The sequence below is a fragment of the Bombus terrestris genome, chromosome 9 (assembly GCF_910591885.1).
Source record: "Bombus terrestris chromosome 9, iyBomTerr1.2, whole genome shotgun sequence".
Lineage (NCBI taxonomy): Eukaryota > Metazoa > Arthropoda > Insecta > Hymenoptera > Apidae > Bombus > Bombus terrestris.
The window spans coordinates 14141214-14156543 of NC_063277.1; the positions used below are offsets into that span (position 1 = coordinate 14141214).

The following is a 15330-nucleotide window of genomic DNA, read 5'->3' on the forward strand; positions in this document are numbered from 1 at the left end:
GCAACGATTATAGTCGTTACATCAATCAGAACGAATGAATAGATGTATAATCTCGGTAATAAGAATCGGCGGAGAGTATGAGAGGTATCGTTCCGAGTCTTTCACGATCGGTGATCACGATAGGTGATCACGATAAACCAATCTTTGCTTTTTTGATCACTTCTTATCGCCGTCGCTTTGAAAAATATAGGAAAGGTGTTTATGTTTCTCGGAATCTTGTTACACGTTGGAAAATATGGATCGTTCATTAGCAGCGAGTAAAAGCGACCGCGAACCACCTTGAAGGCTATTCTATTCCGGCTGAAATCTCGTTTCATTTAATTCGTCACGCGCAATTAACATCGGAGTAAAAGTTATACGGATTGACCACGACCGTGGGCCACTATTTCAATCGAAATCGTTCGAGTTAGTCAAGCACCAGTAATTTTCGCGTTACTATATATGTACCTGTTACGAGCCCTTGATTTATGTCAACTTCTAAATGCTATACCGCAACGTCATTTATGGAATGCTCCATGCACGGTAGATACGCTTCTACTCCAATTGAAAAACATAGCATAGATACACGTTGCTGCAGTTGCAGTCATCGAACGCTCCCAGAGTTCAGTGAACGATATATTGTTAATGAAAGGGATTACGCAACGCGACGCAACTACTATAAAAACTTCGAACGAGACGAGTAGGTGGACGAGATAAAGAAATTCTTGTCCACGCTTTCTCCGTCTCTTCGCACTTTCCGTTTGGAAAGGAGTTTTCGTTACTGGTTAAGCGATGAAATTACACCGTAAACCCTATTTCATTGCTGATATCGTGAGAGATACGACATATACATATATGTACACCAACACGACGCGAATCACATTCTCTGCAACTGTGCAGCAATTTTCATTAACGCGTACAAGGAATCTCCATTGTGCGTTCTGTCCCACGAACGCATTCGACTCACGCTTTCATTCGATTCGGTGATTCATGTGCGACGTAAAAATCACTCCCTACCTTGGATTTAAGAAGTCAGACATTATTAATCTCGAATTCTTACAAAGAAGAAAGGCAAGTTATTCAGGATTAACGACTCGCGTTGGCTGCGCGATAAGGTTAAATTCTTTCAAACGTTTTCACATTTTTATTGTTCAGTAACTTACCAGGTATGTTTAGGTAGTATGCTACGCGGAGTACTTAAAATTTGTTCAAAGAGATAAATAAAAAATTTTGAACAAATCTGACTCCTAATCCCATTTTATGCGAATATAAAGGTAGCAAAGGAACTTTCTTCTAAGCTCTTGCAACGCTCAGCCAGAATGACTATTTCATACAGTGATAAGAGAAACAATGAGCTCACGAATTTTAATCGCACCTCCATAACGAATCTCCATAATGTTGGTATATATATCGGCTATATGGACGACTCGCAAGTAACCCAAATGATAAACAGCGCATTACGAGGGGGCCCGCTGACATTTTAAAATGTCAGTGACTACCTACACGGATTGTACACGTAGGCTCGTGCCCGTTGCCATTGTATCGGCCCATCGACAACGTCTAGAAGGACACTATTGTCCCAGCAGTGCGTACACATTTCAGCACGCGCCTTTTGATCTTTCCTATATCTTATGATACCGATCGAAAGATGATCAACTCGAAAATTTACTGCAGTTTCGCCGATGATATTGTATATCTGATTAACTCCAAGATCTATGCCTATCGCGATCATTTTCACGCAACACAAATAATGCAATCATCTTGGAAAATTATGGATATATATCGTGGAAGAAATCGTGCGGAACAAACGTTCCCATTGGTGGTTATCGTTTATCTTTAATTGCGACAAAACTGATTTAATCTGGCAATCGAGATAAATCCCACAGTAAACGAGTAGTTTTCAGTATATTTCATTTCTCTTCGCTTGTCTTATCAGTACTGTAAATAATCGATATGATTCAGGTGCGCGAGAAATTTTCTCGTCACGATTCTGCGGGCAATTCGATTTACACAAACCTGGTCTTTTATCGAATAATTAACATGTACACACATTTACGCGAATCGTGATCATCGATTAGCTGCGTGAGCGTACATAGAGAAAGTTCCAGTCATTAAACACGCTCGATACCAAACACGATTTCTATTTTGTTCGCCTATATCAAGGGTTTGCGAGAAGGCGTATCAGTCAAAAAGTTTTATTAACTCACAACCAACGGAAGCTTAACATTTCCAACTCACGCTTGTTTCTCTGGTGTTTCTGTCAGTGTTGTGCAAGTTGCATTAGATAACGACACGTATCGTTGGACGTATCCAGTGACGGGGAAGAAACAAGTCCCGGTATCGTTAGGAATCTTCCGGCTTTCGATTTTCCTTTTTCCCTTGGCCGAAGTGAAGGCTGCGTTCTCTCGTTGAGAATTTAATGCAACTTACAACGTACGGTAGCCGATGCCCAGCTAAAGTGAGAGAGAGATGGAGTGAGAGGGAGAGAATTACGGTTGCGATACGAGAAGGAGAAGTACACGGTCCACAGCGCACTTATTACGATTTTTACTGTTCTTTACGATCGCGCAGTCGAACGTGCTATCAAACGCATACCTAACTGTACATCGAATTGGACATACACGCGTTACCGCAATAGCGTGGCGTGTTATTGAGCGCTTTGCCAACATCTCGAAACGCCGCCACCGCATCCTGCATGCAGCTGTACGCCGAAATTTATTGTTATTTTTAATCGATCCTCCAATGCGACCCAATTTCCCTTCTCCTTCGTGTGAATTCGTTTCGGACATACCTGTGTGTCTTTGGCGAAACCTGTTCATCTTCGAATGAAGATTTCACTCGTTACATGTACTTTACCCTTTTGATTAGCTAGATTTCCGAAATTGGAGAACTTTCTATGCGGCGGAAACGACGGCAGTTTCTGAATTTTGTACGTTCTGCAGTCTGCTAGATACGAAGCTGCGAATACTATTACTTCAAACAAAGGAACTTGCTGTACGTGTGTGTACCCCCATTAACAAGGCCGTGATTTCTAATATCCGTTTCCAATGGCTCTGACATCATCCTCAAGATCTAGACTCAAGTTTAAGGGCGACCAATAAAACTATAATAGCTCGATACGTAATATCATTATTTTCTCTCCAAAATATTGAAAATAACAGAGCCTTGAGGAAAAATAATATGAAAAACGAAGAGAAAACAGCGCGTGGAAGAAGAAAACGTTTTCCCATGGCAACCTAACAAAAAGTTATCCATGAACCGCCCTATGCAAAGACGGTTTCTAAATATTTAGAGTAGCCACCACGTAACACGTGTTTCCTCTCATAAGTGTGCCATCTTGGGAATTTCTTTATTGTTAATATAGCTTCGAAATATACACAGTATGTTCGTAAAATATCGGATTGACTGTGGGTATATTTTCTGTATTTCATGTGTGTCTGGTTTGATGAATTTTGCTAAAATCGATACAATCCATGGGGAAATACGTATCTTGATTTGTAACTCAAGATCGGAAACTTTCGTCATATTCTCATTAAGTCAATACAATCGGCAGACACCTGAAACAACCTGTATTGTCACGGTTCGCATCAACCAATTACGAAACAATTGTTGATGAAACAATAGCATCATGCAACAGTAGGATCATTGGTAAGCAACTGTGGTTCTGGCCAGTGAAAGTTCCGATATTTGTTTCCAAAAACGGAAGGCATATTTTCGACACTAGATATTTCTCGTTTTAATATCACTGCGCAACATTTACGACTAGAACAGAATTCGTTATTAAATAACTTTTTTATTCAATATGGAAAAACACTTTCGTCACATGGAATAGGATGAAAAAGCTCCGCAGGATATTCACGTTGCGCTTGAATTTTAATTTGTACGTGAATATTCATTTGTTCATTTCTGTCACTTTTAAGTCCATCCTAAACAGGAACAAGCTATATTAAACTTTAGATTCTCTTTGATCTACCGAAGAGAAGCATTGGTGCTTCATGAACATCCTACAAACCTATCGTCGCGGTCATTAATTAACGACCTGCGTCCCGTTCTAATTTAAACGGTCGAATGATCATTAATAATCGGCAAAAAGCGCGCCACATATAGAAGACCGCAGACAAATTGTAAGCTAGCCTAACCTAGCGAATTTTAGGACTCGAAGATTTTGCTCGCGACCGACAAACCTTGGTTTCATTCTAATTTCCGGATGATACGTCGTTTAAGGTTGCAGATAGCTGGCGCACGAGGGACTCGGTCTACTGTGCCATTCATCATCGCGGCACCAATTAAAGCGCCTGGAGCTCGTAGTCGTCCATTCGTTAAGGCAGCTTTAAGAGGATTTTAGGGTAGAGAATATTCTCCTCTGTATTATTACCTTCTGCTGCGCCATATATTTATAACGATTGTACATTCTGAGATTACGATGCTGCTCCCCCGGTAACCTTGCGATATGACTGGAACACTTGAATCTCGTCGTCTTTGCGAGTTAGCGATACACGTTGGGTTAGCGGCTTGGACAAGGAAGCAGACGTATTAGTAGACAAGTATAGCGTGTAGATTTGCTCTCGTCACGCTCTGCTTGCGTTCTGATGTATTAGCCAGACCGTGTATCGCAAAACGGCAAACGCATTAAGCACGCTTCATTAAAGTTTCAATTAAGGATCTTTACTTTACTCGAGTCATAAACACAATTTCGTTTACTCTATATTCTTTCGTTTGATCAACTTTACCTAACAGGAAGATGGAATAATAACGCCGGATATACATAATATCCGTAAGACAAGCTGCGTATAAATGACTTGTTAAGACATAGTCGATCGAAGTATCAACGCTTATGGATACGGAGCACGGATGAGGCTTCTTCCTCTTCTTACCTTCTAGTCTAGCCGCAAGGAACAGGACGAGTCAATAACTATCGAGCGATAAACTGCTGCCTTCTAATCAATGTCCGTCCAGCCATTCGTTAGCGAAACTACACGATAAAATCGATAGTCCTGCATCCAGACAAGAGCAAAGAGCGCCATGTGGACTATCGGGCACAGCTGTCAGCTCCCTACGTGAATATATCGTATACCTTTAAGGTTCTTTCACAGCACCGACTCGATATCCCTTTGTATTACTCTATTATCGTCGCTTATACCGTCATGGAGACGACGTGAAATTCTATCCCCGTTGATGAATATTCAGCAAACTCGATGCAATCGCGTTAAACCAACCGCTTCACCAAATATGATTTACAACGGCATACAAATGGGATAGGGTTGTAACTAGAGCAATTGTTCGTGTGATTTACGACGCTTTTTATGTTATCGACGGTCAGACCGATGCGGGTGTATAAAAGTGGGTTACCTCCAATGATTATTTGACATTGAGCCACATTTGCAGTGCCTCGGTACCATGAAAGATTCTATCGATCGTTTTCACACGAATTGTTCAAGATGGTAGTTACACGTGTAATTAAATCGTTACAAATGATACTTTCAACGGCAAGGTGTAAAGGAATTTCCTCGGCATTCCATGAGAACCATATAGCCAGGTTAAGGTCGGCACGTAATAGTCTTGTGATTCATTCATGCGAATTATCGATCGCGTCTGGTGCTCGCGTGCCACCGCTTTTACGTGACTTTTCACCGTCGTGTGCACGAGGCTTTAGGATGGACCGGTGCATAATGGGTCGAGTGTTCTTTTCAGTGAGTCAGAAGGCCCGGACGACGACGTCTGCCAAAATATTGTAGTCGCGGTCGCGCACACGCCGCTGCAGCTCGCAGCCTTTAACCAGCCGAGACAATGACGTCATTGTGGAAAGGGACGATAAGGAGTTTAAAGTCGACGCATAACTTGGATATTAAAATCCTGATTCATGCGTCGACCACCCTGAACAAAGACCGAAAAATATATGCAGCTGTCCATTTACAAACAGATCTTTTTTTAATCTACAGCCATTGTGAAAATTCTAGTAGAAGAGGCGGGAGTGTAAAGGAGAAATTATGATGAATTTTAATTTGTCGAATAGTTCTAGATGTTTGTTCGGATTTCAAACTGCAACTGTTTGTATTGTGAGCTAGACGAGAAAGGTACACGAGCACCGGCTAATCTTTTCATCAAACACCCTCCAAGGTGTGAAACGAACGTGTGCAAATCTCTCGAGACGAAACAATGACTCACGTGAATGAGAAATCAATATGTAGTACGTTTTGATGTTTCGAGTTCCACTTGTAATCAATAGTGCAATAACAATGGCAAAGGCAAAAACGCAAAGACGACGAGATTAAAAAATATTTTCCATTCTCTCAGTTAATTATTTAAGTAAAAATTAGTATAATTTTCAGCTTTCTTGCGAATTCGAAGAGGAAAATGCAGAGGGTCTCGAGTGGCTGGACATTTCTCTTCCCTGAAAACTGTCCTCCCTTCTTTGCCTCATCGAGCCATGCATATATCGCGTCCCTAAGGTTTTCTTCCTCCCCTGGAATCCCAACTGGACTTTCTCGGAAAGGTTCAACGCGTCCCTTTATGGGATGTTCATTTGGTCGCGTAGCCACTTCAGCAGACCAACCGGCAACCCTTGTTAGGAGAAACTGGCATCAAGGACACCGGTGGTCTCGCCTCTTACTTCGTCCAGTCTCGTTCGAAATTATGTCCTTGTTACAACTCGATTCGATGAAGATATTCCATCAGTGGCTCTACGCCACTGTTCTTTTCTCTTTCCTTCTTCTAAGTTACAGAAATAATTGTGCCGCAACCATGATCTATATTTGACCACGTCAGTACGACAGTTTTTGGCAAAACGACCGACATAAATGCCTTAATAGGCATCCAAAGATACTTTAATTTCGAGCAAAATCAAAGGTTATGGATGGCATTCTTGACTCGGCGAGCCATTCGTGGAAATTATAGCAAAAGATGGATCGCGAATATTCGTAGCTTTCAAAAGTTCTGCAATTATCTCGTTAATCTCTTTCCTTTATTACAACAATTGCGATGGTTATTATTTTTTAAACTTGAATTTATTCATTGGATTTCTCCTTTTTAAACTATTAGAGAATCGTTATTCAGTCCGTTTTTAATCATAATCGAAACGTTAGATAATTAGCTGTAGCGTTTATCCTGTTTTTATGTTATAATTTGAATCGAGTGAAACTGTGATACGAATACAGTTACACTTTTCATTAAAGTGCGCGCGGTCTCGTTAAGCGAAAGTGTCGGAGGCATGGATTAAATCCGAAGGCGTTCCACAGCTTCGCGTCGCGTCGTCCCGTTCATCGACGAAATCACGACTGTCATCGTTCCTGTCCCTAATTGTCGTCAATTGCTGTCAATTGTAGAGCCAACCCTCCTGCGACCAGCTGCAATTTGCAGCTAGATCGCGCGTCATCGGCGTGCCGATCGTCGCGCAAAATCGTTATGCACGCGTTACGTACTCTTTCTTTCTCCGCTCGCATATAATTAACGCGGCGACGTTTGCGTGCGTGCACGCTGTTGTAATAGACTCTAGTGGTTGGTTTCCTTTCGCTGCGCGTACCGATCACTGAAAAAGTAATCAAAGACGGACACGAATCGAGATACTCGAGAAATATTGCGATTCCTGAGTCGTATTTGTTATTTGGAACGAAAACGTTGTTCACGAATAAGGTTCAAGGTTTGCGGGTAATTAATGAAAAAATATCACACGTTTGTTACACTTAACGTGAATAGCTCCAACTGAGCGAACAGGTTCACGGAAAGCAACGCTTTGCGTTATCGACGAACAGAGTGTTGGCACGGAATGGCGCACCCAAAAGCGTGGCCAACTCGTTCTTAATAAACCGTGAAACAATCCTAATTACGGTGTTGCTATGGGGCATGAACGCCGCTGGAACATAGGGTGTGGTGACGCATTAAATTAGCATTGCATTTCCGGCAAGATCTCGACGTTTGAAATTGTTCATTCACATCAGAATAAACTCCACACTCATCGAACAATTTATATAATTCCAAGGATGCTGGATCAATAATTATTATTATTCGATTCTATGATATTTGCATTGGATCGAGACGTATCTTCGGGTGGTACAGTCTGCGCTCTACAAACACGCGACCCGCTTAAAACAATGCCATGAAATCGATCATAGAAGGCATGCATCAACGCGTATGCATTATGCATCTCTGGAACCGCCCTAATCGCTTCGACATCGCTGCCCTCGGCGTTCCTTTCCCGCGAGCATTAGCTAGTACGCATCGCCACGCAAATTGCACCGTGTACACACGCCCGGTTGCAAGTACTCTGCTCGCTCACTTGCTCGCTCGCTCTGTTTACCATTTTCGAGCGAACATGCGGTTAAGAAGCGTGGGCTAAAACGTCGAGAAACTCGGGCCGTACCGAAGGAAAAAGCATAAAAAAGAAGAGTATAACCCGGCTGGTCGAAACGCGGTAGGGCAACCAGTGGTGGGGACTTGGGCAGATGTTTGGTCCATGGTACGAGGGCTCCAGTCCCCTATGGGGTGCCGTGCCATAAACTACCCTCCATCGACGACTCTTTCGCGTAGGCAGTAGCAGCCAGACCCGATGCTAACGCGACGACAACAATGGCTTTCGGTCTCCACGCTTCTGCCCCTTGTGAGCCAGCCTTAAGGGCCACGTGACACGCGAGAAACACGCATTTTCACGCAGACACACGTGCCTGTAGACGCACACAAAGACTTCGCAGAATTCGCCGGAGACTCCTTCGAGTCGTGTCGAGACTCGCTTCTTCCACCACGTGGTCGACGCTCTCGTGCCCGTTGTGGTAGACGAGCAGCGTCTGCCGAGAATTGCGAGATCTTTCCTCGTGGAATCTTCCAACTCGGAACGCGCATTTTCGTGAATCATCCGTGCGATTCAACGTTTACGTAATTACTAAAGATATACCGTTCAATCGATTGTCAATAGTGTGTGCAAGTGAGTGGAGTAGCAAAGAAGATCGCGTTTCTCTCGTTCCGATCAAGGGAATTTTATTGCGAGACGAAGGGATCGATCTTGTGTATATAGATTCTGGCAGTTCCCCGTTCCTATTTCGATCTGGTCAAAGAGGGATGTCGTTGAAAGTGAGCCGCACTCCAGCGCGTTTCGAGAGGATATTTAACGCTTGAACGTGAACTACATGTATTGGAAGCATCAGCTGCACAGGATCAATAGAAATCGACGTTAGAAGATGTCGTTTGTTGAGATCGACCAGCACGCGCCGTCACACGAGCGCCACTCCCGCTGACTCGTAAGTGTGAACACCCTTTGTCGGCTATCTTTTAATATAGACGAATTTATCCGTGTCGAGCAGTCGGGCAATTGACCGGAGGATGTGGATCATTTTTTCATCGGCGCGATCCGAAAAATTATTATGAATTTGATTCGAGTCCAAGCCGGAAGCGCGAATATCGTTGTACATCGTTATATAAATTGTAGAAATAATTGAATTGCTTAATGCAAAAGTGGTACAAGTCAATTTTTTGCCTATTTGGTTTAACATCGCAGCTCGAACCGCAACTTCATTCTATGTTGTACATTCTATGTTGTGTAAGCGTATCTTCATTAGTTTCTCGGTGGTTAACAAAATAAGTGAGAATCGCCTACGCGGTCTCTTACAGAATTTTTACTTTATCCTTTCATTATTCAGCAATTAACTTTTTCTACCTATACCACTTTTGAATTAAACGGTTCAATTAGCTACTGAAATAAATCGCGTATGATTAGCGATGGTAACATCTCTTCGGAAGTATACGAGTCACCGATCTGTATCTAGCAAGCATCATCGAGTTTCATGATGCTGTCATACCGGAAAATACCGCAAGTCAGATGCAATACACCACTAGACGAGCCATTTCGAAGTGTTCCGCTAGACCACCAGAGATCCTCTCGATGTGGCGAGTATCGTTGACGCGTTGTCGAGTTGCCGCGGACACGTGATACACGTGCAACACGGAATTCCGTTTTGTGTGGTGTCGCCGTCGATTGCAAGTCACTTGTTGTTTTTACGTAACTCAAGGACCAGGAAGATGACGGGGATGCGATGTTGCGTTAATTAACGTTCTTGCGCTATCTCTCTTCGGATCGTGTTCAAGCATGAAAATGAAAGTGACTGGACATCAGATTGATTTCGACGATGCAGGAAACGAAGACCGCTGATAGATCGTCGGCAAGGTATCTCGGGATTTCAAACCGATTTCTTTTTCCATACATTGCAATGGTATTTCCCTCATGGATATTACGAAAACCATCACTAGAACAACGTTTGTCATTTAGCCGTTCCCGGCACATGATTTGCTATTACGAAATGAACTTTCGGAATGAAGAAATGCGGGCCTTGCTTAAAAAGCATCAACGTTTGCCACATTTTATCTTAACACAGGAATTTAATGGAAATGTTGCGGGATGGTGCTTCGATTTGAATAAAATTACTACTCGTTTCAAGTTCGACACAGAGAAATAAGAGATAATAATTGAGTAAGTGTTTGCGATAGAGGAAAACTGTATGTCTGAAAGTTATTGCCGAAGTCTGTGTGTTTTGCGTGGAATCTGTGTAAGACGATTCGTAGTGGTTTTTTTAAGATCTCGTGCTCTTTCTTCCATTAAGTCTTCAGCGCACTATGTCCTTGGAAGGGTCCTATGTGATGTGGAGATGACCGACGCGGTGGTTCGGTCGATCTCCCTGAAAATTCCGTTTCGAAACAGAGAACAATAATCTGATCTTGAATTATAAATTGGAAGATAACATACTTTAATCGCATTTCGTTCAATACCGAATTCAACAAATTATAACTAATTATTCAATTATGCTTTGCTGATCAGAATCTCGATTTCAATTAATGCCAATGAAGTATGCTTGACGAAAAAACCCGTCATACATTTCTTCCATCGTTTACGCAATTGAACCGTCGTAATTTCTTCCCTTTTTCCGTGACGTCTATCGACATTTACGCGCGCTTGATCGAGAGCCATCATCGAGGGCTTCTTCTATTAGGAGCACATTTTCTTGTTTCAGGAAATCGACGTGGAAAGTACAAGTTCTCTAGCTGTCTAAACCACTTTCCCACCTCGACACAGTCAAGGTTAGATGAATGAATGTTTAATAGATTTATAATGTCGACCCTGATTCTCTGTTTCCCTATGGATTTACCATGCCGAGACTGGTTCTCATTAGTGAGTTTGGTCCTGATGTCGGTCGTGTTATTTTCATATAACATCGGAAATTAGAGAAAGGTTTGTTACAGTTCCCGATCGCTCGGGTGATTAGGTCTAACTGCAAATTAACGTTTCGAGGTTAATACGTGGAATGGAAAGGAGATTCGAGCATTATCGGCAAAGAAGTAGTGCAGCATTCGTGTCAAAGTAACGATAAAGTAACAATAAAAAGTTAGACAGATGGATGTACGTAGCGATTTATTTTCCGAACTAAATCAAATCATTAGGGGAAATGTTAATCCTACGTTACTGTCCATTAATAAAATTCAGTCCACGCTGAAGTTTATGGCTGCTATTAGAACGAGGAAAATACAAGATTTATAATAAAATAGTTATGTATTTAAACAAAAACCAAGTTTCTATTCCAAATGAATAAATTTTCATAAATACTATTGCTTCCTGCGTTAAGGCTCCTAACTACCTCGAAGGAAGTCGCAAATTAATGATCGATAGACTCGCTTGTTATCCACAGCTGTTTCTTATGGAATTTGGAAATTCTGGCGACCCTAAAAGACAGATGTCGGGCAAGATAAGAGTATTATCGCACGAGAGATAAAGCATAGCCTTTGAAGGTCTGGCGTTACCGAAAATGTTCGAGTGGCTTGGTAAAACACGACCAGAAGGTAGAAGTAGCGGTGAAGAGGGCAAACAGTTGGACGTTCTTTATCGTCAAATGTCAAGAGCATCATGTATCATGAATGAGTTTCTCTTGGTTGACGGCACGAGACCAGTGGAACGAACGTGCTATACGTGAAATGTTGCTCCTACTTACCTCGAAGAGTTACAATTAAATATGACGATGTTCCACAACACGGAAGTGATTCTTTTCGATATAAATTATCGGTTTACGTGCCACGATAATAACCATGCTTCTAATGAAGTGTAGGTTCTCGTTGCTTTTACGATGAACGAGCACCGCTTCGGATACTCTCTAACGGTAAACTTATTTCTAATTTGCTGTTCCCCGTCGTCTTAAATATCCGACCAGACCGCTGTAACAGCTCGGTATCGATTTAAATTTCGTTAATTTTCATTTGGATTGGACTTGAAAGAGATTATAGAAAACGAACTTCGAACTAATTTAAGTGATTCTACGGACTTTGGACGGTCTAAGACACATTGTGAAAGTGGTAACGTCTCGAGCTGATAGCATAAACAGCGCTATCGTTTTGGCCCGTCAGGATACCGTAAACCGTTTCTTTTTTTTTCTTTTTTTTTCTTAGCACGCGAAGAAATCGCTGGTGAAAAATGTGATGTCGCAAAAAGAGCTGGCATGAGTAATAAGCAATCGCCTTAATGACCACCTCATTTGAACGGCAATCTTCGTTCCCTTGTTAATCTTATTTTATTTTTTATTTCATCGACAAAGAGAAGATGATGGTGCTCGTGCCTTCTTTCGAAGCAGACTGGCAAGCAAGAATGCGTTCACAATTTTTCACCTGTCAAAATGCGGAACAAGCCCGAATTTTACTCGTTCCTCCCTTCCACCGCGCTCTTCTATTACAATTTTATCGGGCCGATAGAAAACGATTGGATTAATTAGGTAATGGCTTCCGTTAAGTATAACTCTGTTTTCCAAGCTGCAGTACCAGGTTCACAGATTTTAAGGTATACTATCTTTTACGGAATATAAAGTAAAATAAGCTTGCGAGCTATCTCAAAGCTAACGAAGTGAAAGCAAAGCGTCTTCAGAACATTATAATATAAATCTTGGTGGATCAAATTCGACAAAACTTTAATTCCTGGTTGAGAAAGTAATCAAAGAAGAAACATTCCAGACAGAAAACGAAGAATTATAAACTTCCTCAAACGAGTAACGATTAGAATGCAAATACCGCTTAATGTTGGGATTTAATCGGCTTTTCTACGAAATATTGTATCTCTTGTATTCTCTTCGACCTTCGTTCGTCGTTGTGAGTGTCTCCTAAAATCGTGAATACGGATAACCAAGAAAAAGACCGTCGCTAGCTGGTCGCCACATCGCAAAGAAGCGGAATGAAGAGGGGCAGCCGTGAAGCGTGCAAGGAATAACGAATGCTTGAACTCGTGCCAAGATGTTGCACGCGGTGGCGACGTCGTCGTGGGGAATCCGAAGAAGGGACGGGACTCCGTGATTGTCCGATAGATTCTTCCTAACCAGAGAAATTATCCGAATTTGGTGACTAGGCTTCGTTTATTGAAACAAGACTTGCGTTGCAAGAATACGATGAATATAAATCTTTCTTTATCTGATTTCTGTTCTTTCAACGATTTGTCTGAATGAACTTTTCTCTCTCTCTCTCTCTCACTCTCTCTCTATCTCGTTTCGTGTAATAAATTTGTATTCCTATTCAAATACTTGCATCATTGCATATCGATAGATTCATCATTTACCGTTACATCGAAAGTCGAACGTCAATCAATGGACTGACATTGAACATCAGAGAGCGCAGGATTACCCATACCTGTTCATTCTCCACGAGTTAATTATTTCGTTATTATATATAGCCTCGTGATGTGAGCAAACCCCAATTCGAAACACGCAAACACGATACTAGGAAAACTTCACTGCCAGAGTATCAGCTGTTCCTATTCGCTTAATCCGACAGGAGCTCGGATATACTGGCAGCAATCCAGTGACAGGGGAACAGAGGTAATACTACACTATCGACTCCTGGCCCTTGTCATTCGAGTTCTTTTAATTAAATCATCTCCAGAGCTGAGCTGGAATCGTGAGCAGGCAATATCGATCGATCGCGAATCACCATAGGGTGATGTCAGTACGTTCTAGGCGAAGATCAATCGGTTTCTTGGAGGTTAGAGGTAACTGCTCGAATTTCACCATTGCTCATTCCGTTTCTTTCTTATTTATCGTACGACGAATTTGTCTCTATGCGTTCTATATCGCGGAGGCGTGCTATTATTGATTTCGTCTGGGCCTAAGGGTTTCGTGCTCCACCCACGAAGAGCACCAATCCTTGTTCGTGTGTGTCGAGTGACTCACCAGTGAGATTCAGCCGCGAATTAGGAACGTATTTCGTGCGAACACCGTGAAGAAAGTTAGTCGGAGATAGACTAACTTACGGTAGGGTGTTTCCGTTTCGAGAGAGGAAAAAGGAAGATTATAGGCATTAGATGATTTCAGCATTGAGCTTCGTGAAGAATTTCTGAAGGATTTTAGCTCGTAATTTTACAAGAACGATAGGAATTTTTATAAAATGTAAAGAATGCTTCGGCTATATTCTGATAAAGCCCGAGATTTACATATCGTCGAGTTCCATAAACGTGTTAGAAAGTGGGCTTGATAAATGCGAATTGCGTGGTTGTGTACAAGTACGCCGAGCGTCTGGATAATCGTGACCGTGGATAGAACAAGTTAATTTAGTAAGCGTTCACTCGTAAATTCATCTTTTCTCGCGAGAGTATGCGTTACTTAACCCTGGCATTTAAGTTCAACGGTACATAGAACAAATCGAGGAACACGCGACGATGATCTATCGACGACCCCGTCGTGAGAGTAGCTTATCATCTCAAGTTCGAAAGTTCCTCCACGCGTCAGTTCCACATTGCCGAACACGAATCGGTAGATGCGGTTTATTATGTCTTATTTGACGGCGAGGATAACGCTGTATTGGCATGACTGAGGCGAACTTACGGCCTGAAGAGCTTATCAGCGACTAGTTTAATCTTACGGTGCAACCTATCATCGGCACACCGCGGTACTACAGAAAGACCGCCTTCCAGTTAAACTCCTTAGGTAAGCCTTCATGCGTGAAATTTTCGTTTCTCCTCGAAACGATGAAAGAATGCAACAAGAGGAAACGAAGAGAAAAATCGGCCGGTCAAGATAGACGATTTATCGCAGTAGGATGCGGCAAAAATTACGGCCCACTAACCTACTACGATAGATAAGAGAGTAATCGAGTAGCGCGCGAATCGAACCACTCCTATCCTTCGCTGGTTTTGCTCGCAAACAACCGATTAATCTACATATTCACACGTCTCTTTCGTGTGATTTTCTTCGATCTGCTCGCTGGAACTGGACTAGATTCCCTCGCATCGCGCACCCCTGTCACGAAAGACCTTGTTCGACGATTCGTCAAGATAATCGGAGAAAAGGCAATATGTTGCTGGAATAACGGCCATGGAAATGTTTCATGCTGTCGTGTGTTCCGATTTCT

At 42.2% G+C, this 15330-nt stretch overlaps 1 protein-coding gene across 3 annotated transcripts in view; it reads left to right on the forward strand.

Moving 5' to 3' along the window:
* The window catches only part of LOC100650848 (disheveled-associated activator of morphogenesis 1), a 43642-nt gene that overhangs the window by 2027 nt on the left and 26285 nt on the right, over positions 1 to 15330 (forward strand). The window contains exon 1 of one of the 3 annotated variants that reach the window (XM_012312003.3): positions 7399 to 9206. The exons of 1 other annotated variant lie outside the window; for it this stretch is intronic. The gene's annotated coding sequence lies outside the window, so the exon portion shown is untranslated. Of the gene's footprint in view, positions 1 to 7398; positions 9207 to 11013; positions 11038 to 15330 lie in introns of those variants that run through there. One more of the 3 variants, XM_048409021.1, reaches the window with a different exon arrangement.